Source organism: Nilaparvata lugens, chromosome 1 (genome assembly GCF_014356525.2).
Source record: "Nilaparvata lugens isolate BPH chromosome 1, ASM1435652v1, whole genome shotgun sequence".
NCBI classification, from domain to species: Eukaryota; Metazoa; Arthropoda; class Insecta; order Hemiptera; family Delphacidae; genus Nilaparvata; species Nilaparvata lugens.
In genome coordinates, this window is record NC_052504.1 from 26711269 (window position 1) to 26727520 (window position 16252).

General features: G+C 32.6%; 1 long non-coding RNA gene across 1 annotated transcript; it reads right to left on the reverse strand.

Annotated features, from left to right (window-relative positions):
* Positions 1 to 1260: 1260 nt before the first annotated feature.
* LOC120350421 lies at positions 1261 to 14565 on the reverse strand. Its single transcript, XR_005570759.1, has 5 exons — positions 14371 to 14565; positions 12272 to 12375; positions 10972 to 11087; positions 3071 to 3239; positions 1261 to 1932 (listed from the first exon to the last, which is right to left on the reverse strand). It is a non-coding gene; the product is annotated as an uncharacterized LOC120350421 (long non-coding RNA).
* Between the last annotated feature and the right edge of the window lie 1687 nt (positions 14566 to 16252).

The following is a 16252-nucleotide window of genomic DNA, read 5'->3' on the forward strand; positions in this document are numbered from 1 at the left end:
AGACTATTTTAAAAACCTGTCATGTCAACAGTACCAAAAATATATTGTTTGTTGTCAAAAATATTAACAGGTTTGTGACTCAAGCACAGATACATTCACACAAGCACTAGACAATGAATGCTCTGACTGTACACCTCATAGGCTTGCTATATTTGAAAAAAATAGTTACAAATAATGATACAAAGTTTCTGAATAAACTACCTAGTTATTTAGATAATAGGAAAATAAAATCTTAAAAATATTTAGGCCGGTTGCACAAATCCGGTTGAATTTAACTAACCGTGATCAAATTCACAAGAACCAATCAGAGGAAGATCTTTTTGATAAGGCGCATAAGATTACACCACTGTAAAATATAGTAGCTAAAGCTCTATGAGTAACATGTAAAATACTATATTTTGTTTAGGTATAAGTTGATTCATCCTTCTGACGATATTCAATTGTATAGCTGGAAACTTTACTGCGTTGAATAAATAGAAAATAGATTATATATTATATACACACATCAGAATATTAAGTTTGTTTTTGGTCCTACAAAATTTTTATTTCATATTTCTTAATATTTGATATTTCTATTTTAGAGATAATAATGTGAATATTTCTCTAGGTTGGTTTTGAAGCATCTAAATTTAAAAATCTACTTTGTGAAATAATTAAGGACTGAAAATTTTGTGAAATGAACAACTACAAGACTTAACCTATTTAGGGACTATGTGTAACCTTATCTAAATTTGGGAGAGGAATAGCACAAGGTAACCTCATTTTTTTCTCTCCCCTATCATTTTGATTATGTACTTATTGTGTGAATCAATCAATCTAATATAAACAACCATACAGTCATCAACAGCAATTTAAAAATATTACACATAAAAACTAAAGGAGCTGACTCAAGACTCTAGAGCAATATGAAATCTACAAACACATGAAACTGATACCGAGACATCCTAAACGATGACTGAACTTCAAGTCTCATAAACTTTTTGATTCAGTAATTATTCAATAAATCCGCTAACACCCCGATACCAACAGATCCTACCTGCCAATGAGAAAGAAATGAAGACAGCAGTTTTGAAAATGGATTAAAACTCCAAAAGCGTTAGTAGGCTAATAGTTTTGTATAACTTTTATTAAAAAACATGACTGTAGAGTCGTGAAAATAGTTCAAAAACGAATTATTAACTAGCAGTTCGTCATGGAAGTGAAATAGATTACTAAAACCCATATCAAGATTTTTAGAGGATAAACTTATTTTTTTGATTTCGTTTCACTTAATTAATAGACCAACTTGATTTGATTTCAAAAAAGAGTTTTTTATTATTCAACTATAAAAGGCTCTCGCAGTAGTGAAAATAGTGCTAGCTAATGATTTAGATAAGAATAGTGATTCGGAGGAGGAAGAGACGGTGAAGAGATTACACACAAGAGTTAATCTGATGATAGCGACAAAGGTAAGTCAGTTTGCGATCTATGTCAAAGTTTTCTTTAGCAGTACTTTTGTTAAAAAATATTGTTTTAAACATATATAAAAACGGAGGGATTATATCTGATCCTTTTTCCTGAAAATATATTCATATAAATATTTGGACTGAGATTACTAAGACTTAATTGAATGAAAGTGAATATAACCTTATTTTAGACTAAATTATCATATTTTCCAAATTCAATAGGGAAGCAGCTTTGGGTTAAACCTTTACAAAGATTATTGAATCATGTACGTACAAATAGGCAAACAAATAAAATAATAAAACTGATAAAACCGTTGTCTCACTTCCAATCCGCTGATCTTCAACAAAATCGATGATAATCCTCATCGACTGCTGTCCAAGCTGCCAGGCTCTGCCTTCTGAGCAGAAGCAGCAACTCCCAACTGAGCTCACCGTAGTCCTGCCTGCAGTCATCAGCCATAATCAGCCTCATCCTCTTCAAACAGCACTGCAAAAATACATCAAATATTATAATTAAATATATTTAATATTATGTATAATTGAATTGTAATTGAAACTTGTTTATAATTGCATTATTTCAATATTATTGAATTATTCACATTCATGAAATTTTAGTGTTAGGATGAATTAACATCAAGACAATGTTAAGATTGACAAATTAACTATCATTCTAATGTTTAGATAAATTCAATGTTGGACGAAATAATGTTATAGCCTACACATAAAAAACATCAATCACTGTTGTTGATGGCTATTTGAATCGTGTTATTGTAATCTAATTCATAATTATTGAGATAGAAATTTAATAATATTCATAATTGAACAAGCGTTAGCGAGTTCTTACTTTTGACTTACTGAAGGTCAAAGTCGTTGTCTGTCTGTTTGTAGGTTCTACAATAACTTTAGAAAGAATTGATCAATCAGCTTCAAATTTTCACGTATTCTTCCAACGTTTTACAGCTCAAGTTCGTTGGAAAACATAATTGACTCACTCCTTCGTCCATTTTCAGGATATAAAAATAACATTGAAAGTGCATAAGAAAAAAATTGTTGTCATTTATCAGTCAGATGAAGAATTCATTGCATGCAATTCAATTACTAGTTTTTCCATTCATAACATCAGCTGAGGCTATTTGAGAGCTATCACACAGAGCAATGTACTTAGAATACAGGTATTCTAGGTACCTTGACACAGACAGACAGACACATCAACAAACTGATACGGGTTGAGATATCTATGTGCGGTTTTCGTCAATCATTTTCTCTTGGAACTCTGTATTGAAATCATGTATCACATGACCACCTTCTCATTTAAAAAAATAATTTGGATTCATGTTATGAGGGTCAAATATGTTGAAGCGACAGAGCAATTTGATAAAAATAAAACCCATATAGCTGTTTCCATAATTTTCACCAAGTCTGCATAATTAAATGTTGCGGGTTCCAAAGATTAAAATACTACAATTCATGAGCGAATTATCCAACCCAGGAGGTCAATAGTATACATGGAAATTTAATTGATAAGTTCAAGTAATTGTAAATAAATTAAAAATTACTTTGACACTTCAATCTTTGAACACTTTTTAACTATTTGGTACGAAGTGTAAACAATAACAAAAACTCACATTTGTGCCATCAACATCGACTAATTGCTGCTCCTGGGAAAACATCATCCAGGGCTATCCTTCAGCCATGTCTCAAAATATGACATGAAAGATTTCATATTGGATCCTCCTTCATAGTCTCCGACACGTTTTGCACGATACATTTGTTCTCCTCTCCTTGAAAGAAAGCCTGAAAACACAAGTAGACATTTGCTATTTTACTTATTTGCATAAAAAGAATATAGTTTACACAAAAATCTATGGATTTGATTGATGTAAAACTATATTTCAAATTAAAATTATAACAACGATTATAACAACTTCGATGATGTATAACCGATGTTAGTATTGTCATAAACCATGGGTTTTGACAGCTCCTCAAGCACATCAAAATTTAAATTTATTTTCTTTTTTTAATTTTCAATATTAAAATCAGGATCACCAGAAAGCCAAATTTCGCTGACTGAATGAAAAATCGCTTCAGAGTGGTGGAACATTCCAGTCTCCCTCCAGCCGGCATTTTCATATTAGATTTTCCCACTTTTTCAATTTTTTCGAGCGAGTATCTCTTGTGCCGCTCCTCCGAACACCCAGAGACTGACTAGCCAGGACCTGGACCTTCCTCTAGACCTCACCTTCCAGCCAGAACTGACGAGATGGTCATCACGAAGTGGATTGGTATCGTACTCAATTAATTTATCAATTTATTAGTAGTTATAAAGTCATTTTGTTTTTCTTTTATATGAATTTAAAAATAATGAATGAAATGTAGAGAATTTTAACAAAGAGGAAAATCCTCACAATATTAAATAAATACTTTTAAAAAATTGAAACTCTTTTTATATAAAACTAGCCGTCAGGCTCGCTTCGCTCGCCAAATCCGTCTAGCTACCGACTGGATCGTCCAAAAATGAGATCAGCGGGCTCGCTTCGCTCGACTGCATTTTTCATTTGAGCTTGCTTCATTTCATCAAAAAGTCAAAGTACTGAAAAAACGCAGAAAAGCTGAGAAAAACGTTGGGAAAACGCTGATTTTGGGCGTATCTTTGATGAAATATTAAAGTCACCTCATCACAAAATTTTTAGACCCTAGCTAAACCTCTGTACCAAATTTGAACATTTTCTGTCTATTACTTGATGAAAGAACTGAGAAAACGCAAAAAACCGCTAATTTTGGGCGTATCTTTGGCGTTATTTCAAATTCTTTCTAACACAACATTATTACACCATAGCTTAGCTTCTGTACTAAATTTGAACAATTTCTGTTCATTTGTTTTCGATAGATCTGAGAAAAGCAAAAAAAACGCTAATTTTGGGCGTATCTTTGACGTTATTGCAAATTCCTTCTAACACAACATTATTCTACCAAGTGATACCAAGAAAAACAAATCTTCGCGATGTTTCCAATTTTATCATAAAAGTTAAATTTCCTTTTAATCATTCAACCATGAAGCTTTTCTATTACTACTAGGATATCGGGGATGATATTCTACATCCAATTCTGACGTTGAATTGGAAATTTTAGAAAGTTGCAATTTTACACGATTCGGCAACCCTGTAGTTTCTTCGGATGGAGGGCCAAGTCTCAACTTATTTTACACAAACTATAGGAGGAGAACATATAAAAAGTCTCCATTCCTAACTCATGTGCTCAGGGGATGAGGGTGGTTGCATTTTTCAGTGTTTTGCTTGCACGCTCATATCTTGAGAACAATGCGTTCATCTCACATAACTAAAATGTAATTTTAGTGAAATTTGTTGCAGCAATGAAAATTTCACCCCCTACATTGAAGCTGCTATAACAATGGAAGGAAAACTTGGAATAGTGAAATAATACATCATTTCAAAGAGAATTCAATGCTCTACAAACTTAAGATAAGCATCAGTTTTTATGATGCATTGTTGGTGAGTTATAAGCCCTGAAAGGGCAAAACATTGGATAAAAACCTGTTATTTTAACAATTACACACCTTTAAGAGCGAATATCTCGGGTAGTGATGTAAAATTCCCGGGAATTTAAGATCGAGGAAATATTCCCAGGGAATTTAAGGGAAATATTCCCAAAAATCATGAATTCCCGGGAATTTATGGGAACTTAAGGAAATTTATGATTTCTTTCATAGAAAATTACCGAAAAAGACGTTTTTTGTTAAACAAGGTCTCAATTACCAGTTATACAGGGTGATTCATAATTATGGTAAAATAATTTAATACGTGATAGTAGAGGTAAAAGTAAGAAAAAACGTTCTTATAAACATATATCCACAAACACTTCATTAGCAAGCTATACAGAGTGAAAGATTTTGCCTGGAATTCAGTTCCTCTGGTGAAATACACCAATGCTGAATTGTTTGGGGACTAGTTTTTGAAAAACTTATGCTGGATTCATATGGAAAAATATCTGAAAAATTGAATAAAACTAGTCTGGAAGCTGTAGTGTGAGTAGTTTTTGAGAAAAAAGTTGAAATATACAAAAAATCCAAGTAGAAAAACACAGACTTCTACGTTTGATGCCCAATAACTTTCTTTAATGACCAGTAAACAAATAATTTTTCGCATTAAAAATTGTAGAGAATTTAATTCTGAAAAGAATGATGTGAGCTGTGTGAACTGAATTTGAATAAATGTTGGATAAAATGTATTCTTATGTAGTACATTACACCACAAAAATTTGCTGTTTTATGAGGAGAGAACTAATAACTCATAGGTTGTAGCTGATTGCAAATAGAACATGGATTTTAATAACAGCTGTTCCAAAACAGCTGATTTATTTTGTTTTAAATAAGAAAATATTTAAAAGAAATTATCAGCTGAAAATTATTTTCAGAAATATTTTAGCTCACTGTTGAACAAAAAAACAAACTGTAAGTTAGGCCTACTGTACCCTCGCTGTGTTTTTTGTTTAATCTAACCAGTTATGTGTAACCATTTCACTTTGCTTTTGTGTAAGTGTTAACTTTTCAAAAAATTGCAGGTAATTTTAGACATTATTCATACTCCGAATTAGCTGACATGCATTTAATGTATGGAATGGGACACTACTGTAACAGTACTGGAGCAAGACGTTTGTATCAAGAGAACTTTCCTAACCGAGTATGTCCAAGTTCAAGGTTTTTTGCCACTATTCATCAACGTCTGTCTGAAACAGATTCTTTGATATCCAAAGAGCACATTTATGCAGGCAGACCCCGATCTACTATGACTGTTGAGTAAGAAGAACAAGTTCTTAATGAATTTATGAAGATCCAGAGAAGAGCACAAGAGAATTGTCAGTGCAGTTTAATGTCAATCAATCTATTATTTGAAGGATACTAAAAGAGCAACAATTACATCCATACCACCTCCAGAAAGTCCATACTCTATTGCCACGAGACTGTATTCCCCGTGCTGGTATTTGCCGATGGTTTTTAGTAAAACTTGTTTACCCAAACTTTTTAACAACCGTTTTATTTACCAACGAGGCACACTCTACAAGAACAGCTATCGTTAACGTCCACAACCAACATATTTGGGCAGCTGAGAATCCTCATGCCATCAATCCTAATCTTCCACAACATCAGTTTTCAGTAAACATTTGGGCAGGAATCATAGGAGATCATCTACTTCTGTTTGAGCTTCCTCCCAGGCTTAATGGCATAATCTACTAGTCTTTTGGTATAAGTTTAATGTCATTTAGATATGCTACTTTCATATAAAAAAACTCTTAATAAAAAAACGAATATTTTATTTGCAATCAGCTACAACTTATGAGTTATTAATTATTAGTTCTCTCCTCATAAAACAGCCAATTTTTGTGGTGTAATGTACTACATAAGAATACATTTTATTCAACTTTTATTTAAATTCAGTTTACACAGCTTACATAGTTCTTTCCAGAATTAAATTCTCTACAATTTTTATTGCGAAAAATTATTTGTTTACTGGTCATTAAAGAAAGTTATTGGGCATCAAACGTAGAAGTCTGTGTTTTTCTACTTAGATTTTTTGTATATTTCAACTTTTTTCTCAAAAACTACTCACAGTACAGCATCCAGACTAGTTTTATTCAATTTTTCAGATATTTTTCCATATGAATCCAGCTTAAGTTTTTCAAAAACTAGTCCCCAAACAATTCATCATCGGTGTATTTCACCAGAGGAACTAAATTCCCGGCGAAATCTTTCACCCTGTATAGCTCGCTAATGAAGCGTTTATGGATATATGTTTATAAGAACTTTTTTTCTTATTTTTACCTCTACTATCACGTATTAGATTATTTTACCATAATTAAGAATCACCCTGTATAACAGATTTATGTAAGAAATATAAAGATGAATAACTTATAAATTGTAGTAAGTTCAAAGAAAACAGTAATTTGAAGTTCATAGACTGAAAGGAGAAATGAGCACTCAACAAATCCATTCAATTGCACCACTATTATCATGCTACTTTCATGTATTACAAGTTGAATAAGATTTTTTTACTTACTAATAAATGCCTTTAAATCACTTTTTGTGTATTTGAGAAGTTGATATTGTGGTAATTATTCATATTGAATGAAAAAGACTAAGAAATTGTCAAAAAACCACAGATTTATTGATACTTAGAAAGACCGGTTTCGGTTATTACACCATTGTCAATCTCTGATAAACTAAACTAAATACAAGAGCAGCAGAATTTATACTAGTAGGCGAGTACTGCTATTGGTCAAGAGCATGAACGCCTGCCATTGGCCCAGCTAGACAGTCTCCTCCCACTCAACGGTGTGACAAAATGGCGGCTTAAGCAACAGAATCGCCATGATAACAAAATTTACTTTCAGTAAAAAATAAGAACCAAGAAAACAAGTGTTAATAAAACAAATATGTAAATGGAAAAACTATTTACTAATGTATGCTTACAATTTTATGATAAAACTAAATTCGTAGTGTTGTATTGGTTGAAATGAATCTGGTCATTTAAACTATACTAGGAATTCTCCTTAATTACTCTTGTTATTTCTAAAGCCTCCAGAATATTCAAAGATCTGCCCTTTGTTATTATCATGAAGAAACTCAACATTCTCCTTAACTGTGAACTTGTTTGTCATCAAATATCAAATATTTGTCATCAAATGTTCTGCAAAGTTAGATTCCCCATTTTGTTTATTCCAATCTCTGATGTGTTCTTTAATTCTACTTTTGGAACTTCTACCAGTTTGGCCCACATAACAAGCATTACAATCACCACATTTAAGTTTGTACACCCCACTTTTATCCCAAATATCAATTTTGTCTTTACTCCAGCTGAATAGACTGTTTAAAATCGGTTTGGTCTTGAAAGCAACATGAAATCCATTCCTCTTCAATTCCCTATCTATCCTGAGAAATAGGATGACAAGAATGAAAAGGAATGATAACATCAGTATGGGTTGGTTTTCTGAAAATAGAAAACTTGTGCAAACCAGTGCTATGATCTATTCTTAAATCTAGAAAATTCAATACACAATCCTGTTCTACTGTTCACTGTAGAGGTAGAACAGGATTGTGTATTGAATTTTCTAGATTTAAGAATATATCATAGCACTGGTTTTCACAAGTTTTCTATTTTCAGAAAACCAACCCATACTGATGTTATCATTCCTCTTCATTCTTGTCATCCTATTTCTCACAAACTTGCTGCTATCAATAGCATGGTCTATAGAGCACTAACAATACCTATGAGCCATCATGATTTTGATATTGAGATCACTAAAATTAAACAGATAGCTGTTACAAATGGGTATGAAGAAAGTATGGTGGACAGATTAATGAGTAAAACTAATAGACAAATTTCAAACAATTCCAGCGTTGTAGGCTCAAACTGTGAGGAGAAGACTTGGATAACAATCCCATATTTAGGCCTTGTATCTGATAAGATAGGTAGGGAATTGAAGAGGAATGGATTTCATGTTGCTTTCAAGACTAATAGCACAGGGGGTAGGAGTGAGGACTTTTGATATGTTTACCACCTTACTACCCTTAGAAGAGCTACGGGGTCAAAAATTGTGTTCCAAAATTTCCCCTCTATAATCTTTCATTGACTGGACTATACGAGTATTTAAATGACAGTGAGTGAGTGAGCAAAAACAGGCTCAAATAATGATGATTTATTGATTATATAAATGTAAAATGTGGCTGAGCTTGATCAATATCAAATAGAATGATGATTTATTGATTGTATTGATGTAAAATATGAGTGGGACTGTGGAGAATTCGTAAAAGTGTGAAATTATACATCAAATTGAAGAGAATTTGATGCTCTATAAGCTTATAATCAGCATGGATTTTTCCCATCGATTTTTTAAAAGTTATAATAGCAATAATAGAAAAAAAATTGGTGGCAAACGTGTTTTTTTAATGTCACACCTTCAAGAGTGGATATCTCGAGAACTAGAAGAGATATAAAAAAGTTGTGGGATGAGTATTGTAGGAAATTAAGTAAGCTATAATTTGTTATATGACAGTCAAGTCCTTCGGATACACAGTTTTTCAGTTTTATGTGAGAAATCAAAAAATGGTACCTTCAAACCACCCCACCCCCTTAGCACCGGGGGTAGTAGTGGGGACTTTTGATATGTTTACCTCCTTACTACCCTAAACAGAACTGCAGGGTCAAAAATTGTCTTCCCAACTTTTCCCTCTATTACCTTTCCTTGACTGGACTATCCAGACTATTAAATTCCTTTTTCTTATGGCCAATGAATGAGACAGAAGATGATAAACGCAATAATAAACCTAAGAAATATTACGAGTCTAGGAATTGATGGTATCAATAGTATAACATTGAAATAAATTTCTGATCTAATTGCTTATCCACTCATCTTCATCTAGGAATAAAGGAGAGAACTGGCTTATAAAGGAGAACGGGATAGGAAAATTATGTTTGACGCATCATCATCTCTGAACTACTGGACTGATTAACCTGACATTTTGCAAATAGATTCTTAATTAACCGAGGCCTATTTTCAATTATTTTAAAAAAGACCCTTGCGGAGCACGGGTTACCTGCTAGTCATAAATAGATGTGTGGGATTTTCCCAGAGTTGTTAAAAGTTGCTAGGATAAAACTTTATTCAAATCAGGCGATAGAACTCATGCTGAAAATTATAACGAACAAATTAGCTTACTGAGTACTCTATCCAAAATAATGGAAAACTTTCAAGAGCCCAAGTTGTGAAATTCTTCGATTTTAATAAAATAATAGCGGAATTTCAATTTGGATTCCAAAGTAACAGAAGTACCGATGACGCCCTAGATAAAGTTATCTAACGCCGGCTTTAGTTATCTAACACGGCGTCAGATCTACTGAATAAGGTAAAAAATAATAATAAATAATAAATGAATAATAAAAAGACTCTTGGGCCAATTGGGGAATTAATTCCGAACATCATAAATAACATGCTCCATATGCCCCAAACATCATAAATAACATTCCGAATATAGTCCAGTCACAAGGTACTTTTTGTTGGAAAAAACTGTTGAACGTGTAAAATGTTTCATGCAATAATTCTGGAGTATTGGACATCCTGAATACAAAAATATAGCCATAGAGCTTTTTACACAATGCCCCAAACCATGGATTTTCTGTTCCTTTTGCATTTCTTTGAGATTTTCGCCACATCAAGCCATCGGTCAGAAAAAAATCACTCCCGTCTTTCTTTAGATGATAAAATTTCGAATAAAGTGCTAAACATATTAAACATATTGCTAAATAGTTTAAACTATAGGCTATATAATATTTTCGGTCACATAGTTTTGCAACCTTCAGTTTTAATTAGGTGGGAACTAGAGCTAGCCTGCTTCTGGTGGCGAACATCTAAATGTCACTGACTTTTCATCTTTTCTGCCACATTATGTTGTACATATTAAATGTAACATGTGTTGATGAGTATATTATAATTATGTATGCTGTTGTGGATTAACCTGTACTTGTGTTCAAATTGTTCGCACTGGGGCCGCCGCCAAACAGTCATGGGAAGTGAGTAAACTGCGGTCATCCATCAGACTGCTTATCCTCTCCCAGACTATGTGAGCCCACCCTGGAAAACATGATGGAGGCACCTGCATTTAATTGTTGGAAAAATTATGTCACCAATTTTATGTTTATCATAGACTGATAAAGTTGAGCGCAAACTCCTGTCACATAAAAAGCCAAGAGATTAATGAAAACTTATGTAAATTTAGATTATTCTTTTTAGTCGGCTGGGAAACGTTGGTTTTCACATTACACAATGCAGCACACTACCGGTAATTCATGGATACTTGATATTTGAGTTGGTGATTTTACTAAAACTTTTATTGTGTTACATTCTTATTTTCTTTTGAATTTCCATCCATTGATGATTGTACTTTCAAACGGAGCTTGGTTTCCAGATATTTACTTATAGAAATTGCTTTCAAGGACATTTTTATCAATGCATGGTCAACGTCATATAAAAAATGTCAAACACACAAAATTAAAATAGTTTAGTAAATAAGTTGTGGAGAAAGTACGAGTAACACTACTATACAATAGAAAAACAGTAAAATACAGACACCAGAAAGATCTATAACAGATTCTGGCAAGCAATCATAACTGTATATAACCCGCTTTTTCAAGATCGTGCAAATTGCAGTTGCTCAGTTCTTAGGTGATTTTTGTGCCTCGTGTTGTAATTCTTCATTATTATAGACTGGCCACCAACGATACTATGTGATGAGCGATATGCATGTCTGACAACATTTCTCAAGAACACACTAACGCTACGATGTTTAGCCTACATCAGTCGAAAATACTTATTTTATGTTTCTCACATAAAATAAACCGCTGCACAATCACAAATGATAATGATACAAGAATAATTTGAACTTAAAATAGAGCAGCGACGAGATAAGCGATGAAGAATCGTAGACACAAGAACCCAACCTCAATTTGACGGCCAGGATTGTCAAGACGACTAAGGTGTTGCACCCTTCAGTCTACCAGTACTACCTAGTCACGGGTTCGAATCCCGGCGCTGGGCATGGGCGTTTGATCACCTTATCAAATCACCACTTCCAACTATCCACGGACAAGCGGAAAGCTGATGTGGGCATCATTCGCGATAGAAAAAAGTGGTAGGCAGCCATTCTTTTCTTCTCCATTCGGTCCAACTTGAAGGTCCAGTGACGCAATTCAACTGAAGAAAGGCCTTACAAGTGGAATTGATTGAAAAATTATTTAATGATTTGCGTGTCTACTTACGTGATCGAAGCCAATGGCCGTATCCACCAGTAACTGATTAGCTACTGCCAGAATAGTTTGAATGCCATCCACATGCAACTTCTGACACTAATGGGTTTGTCTCCCTAAAAAAACACGAGTGTCTACAACTGGTGCTTTTGTCACAAAAAACCTTCGAACCAAGGCACCAGAAGGCCAAAAATCAGCATTGAACAATTTATCTACAGATTCGGTAGGAACTATAATCTTAAATGATTTATAATTTTCAAACTTTGTTCGAAGTTCAATGCATTCAATTTTATTCTCTCTATCAGTCAAAATTTTTTACCGAGTCGATAGATTCACTTTTATTAATTCTAGATGGAAAAATTTCACTAGTAGGCCTATCTTTAATCTTTTCATTAATGCTAAGTCCGGTATCTTTTCCAGTACATAGAACCGCATCATGGGTTAAACACTTATTTACCGGGTATAATGTCGATATTTTACGTTTTACATTTACGATTTTACCAGGATGTAACTCTCTTTTCTCAGATTTAAAATTCGAAAAGGATTTTAATTTTATCCCAACTCTATCACTAATATAGTAGGAAACGTTTGAATAATCACGAAGCTGCACGTTTAGCTTAGCAGTATACAACTTGCTTGTTGTGGCTTTGATGACGAAAACTTGGAAACTTTCTACAATTTTAACCCTAGGTATCATTTAAATTTGCATACTTCTCACTTATTTGGTTTAATTTATCTAAACTTTTGTTGAATTGAATATCTTTTTGACTTTCACGCTGTGGTTTTTCATGCTTTGAGATCATGTTCTTAATCTTAAAATTGTACTCGTTACAATACCATGAAATTTTTTCACCTAGGTCATGTTACGGTAATTATTTATGGGTAACTTTGCACATTTCATATGATACCAATTACAACAAAACCGAATTCAATTACCATATTCAATTAAATAAAGTACGGTAGAATATGCATGTAGACTTTGTATAAGTTAGCCTACTTATTACCTACAAAAACAGAGAAAAAATAAACAATTCGGCACAAACATGAAATCACAACTAATTTGTAGCATACTTTCAAATTTTGATACAAGTTGTACTACCTTGATAATCCATCCAAGTTGTTACCCTAATCTATTATTGGATTTTGCTAAACTGTACCTACCTGATGTAGCCTAAAATCAATTACGGACATTACGATATTCTATTGATTTTCGTTATTCTCAACAAACCAAACCGACCGGCAGTTGTTTTTTAAAAAAGTACAGTTAATCATCTATTTCATTTTAAGAGTGAAATTCTATGACGAATTTTGAACACCTATCATATAATATGCCTTCAACATTTACCCCTACCCCTCTTACTGCAATATTTATTTTAAGCAAAAAGTTAATAAAAAAGATTCCCATGCTGAAGTCTTATGCTAGCCACTAACGGAAGTACATGCCTAATAAACATGCATGTTTATCATGCGGCACGCGCGCACACACACAATCATGTCATAATGCATGTTTTGTCATCAGCAAAATGCTTCTAAAATAAACAAATAATAACAATAATTAAGCCACTGGAAAATTACAAAATTATATAGAAAGAGATAATATTATTAAACTCAAATAGAGCAGCAAAGAAAAAATAAACAAGAAAAATCGGAGATACAAAAGCCTCACCTCAAAGGATTTTGATTTGATGACAATGAAATTGTTTAATGAAATATATTTAATATAGAAATGACTGAAAATAAAAAGTGCAATACGCTATGGTAGCTTATGTACTGCGCGTGGTTCTACGGTCTACCAACAGGCAGGATGATTCTTTTGTTGAAAATGGAAATTAGATTGTCAAACTCCCTGAAATTATTCTAAAATACAACTTACGTTTCAAACTGTCATTATTGTAGCCGTTTTGCAACTATTGGTAGGTACACCGGAAAGTTAGCCTAGAGTTTACCATAATCATTTTTCTATAAAAAAAACAAATGATTCCAAATGGTTTTAGCATAGTAAATAGAATATATATGGTATATTTTCATAGAATAACAAATAGGAAATAGAATATATTTATGGTACATTTTTATAGAATAACAATAGGTCTAACTCAAGTTACTATACATACCATTTTAAAGTCATTTCCAGGAATAGTTGATTCCTCTTATTATAGGCCAATTTACTCATTTGCACTTTTTATTAGGCTATTGTTTTTGTTGAAGGTGTTAATTAAATTGTAATGTGACTTTCAATAATGTAATTACTTTATTTTAATCTTAAAGTATAAAACAAAACATGCATCAACATCAACCGTCATGAAACTGAACATGTGAAACTGTGTGAGTGTGTGTTTAATCAGTGTTGCCAATGTCAATGGATAAATAATTATGCAGAATCAGCCCAAAAAACATGTAATTTATTATGAACTGAAATCCTCTGAAAAATCCCCGGTAGTAAAATGATGATTTCTCTCGATTTTAAATGGTTATTGAATGTGAACGTTTTTAGGATTTTATGAATTTTTCTCACAATGCCCCTGCAACACATTTTCAAGTGAAAACTTTCCGTAAAGAGATCAGCCATTTTACAAGTTAATCGAAAAGAATACTCCAAGTTAGTTTATAGTGAGGTCCACGTTATAATGGCAGTGAAGAGAAAAACGTTCTCAAGTCTCTCAATTTTGCCACTGATGGTACACAGCTGTTACTCAATTCATGCCATTAAATTTGATTCAATAATAATTATCATTTCCTTGGTGAAATAATCAATTTAATGTCAAATTAATCAATAAAATATATTTTTTCAAAATTTGATTCAAAAATTTGCTAAGATCAGATTTTTATTTTTATAAAAACCGGAAATGGCGGCACATTTGAAAAGCTGTGATAGACCAATCTGAATTTCAAAACAACAGAAATTAAGTTATTTGGTAGGTATTCTATTCCGATTTCCAATTTCTTTTAAAAATGATAGAAAAATAGGAACCTTTTTTAAAACAAATAATTTCAATAGAAATAATTCTGAAATAACTTTTCAATATTATTTATACCGGTACGAGTAGGTCTATCCTAAACGTGTAGGCTATCTGAAGCATGGATGAAGTCTATATAGGATGGTTAGTTATCAACTTTTAAAATGTCATTTTAGGTATATTAATTTGTTTTTCTCATAAATTATGGTAATGTCTGATAATTATTTCATTGTTCCAAAAATACATTTTAAATCAATTATACCACTTATGTGCCAAAGTATTTTGATAGAATGAAGAAAAAAATGGTGGCTGAGTTACTTTTGTACAGTCACTGTCAAAGTAAAATAAAATATTGTGGCAAACTGAAAACATTGCAAAGCTAGAGAGAGATAGCGCTATCTGTTTTGTTGTATGATAGTAAAGGACAGCAACAGTATTGTCAATCGTACACTGCCATTATAATGTGGATCTCACTATAGTGTGAGTTATTCTTGTTGGGTTTCTGGTTGATGCAGCGAAGTCTCTTCGAAACTCACTATAGTAGTTTCTGTGAACAGTAGACCTCACACAGTATTCTCATCTACAATTTAGTATCTGATGTCACCCTGTTCTAGATGATTCAGTTGAATCGCAATTAACAGTTGAATCATAATTTACTTTTTAACTGTTATTTGTTTTCTCCAAGATCAAAAACTCACTTATATTAATAAACTCAGTTCACGTTCGAATTTGTATCCCATGTGATTTATCAAGTTCTGTGATAATCTTTCCATCTGAAAAAATATTTCTTAACTATTTTAAATTATTTTCTTCAATCAAGAATATTATATTTCTTCAGCATTATTTAGTTCATTTAAATTGTTTGTTCAATCACTCATTTAATTTGTTCTTTGAATGTGAGAATATTGATACTGATGGGCACGCATCATATAAAATATTGAAACCCCACCTCATAGAAATAGACACGGCCAGATATATGTGTATCATGCAATGAATAATCCACTTCTCAGCTGATTGATTATGAGTAATTCTATAGTCT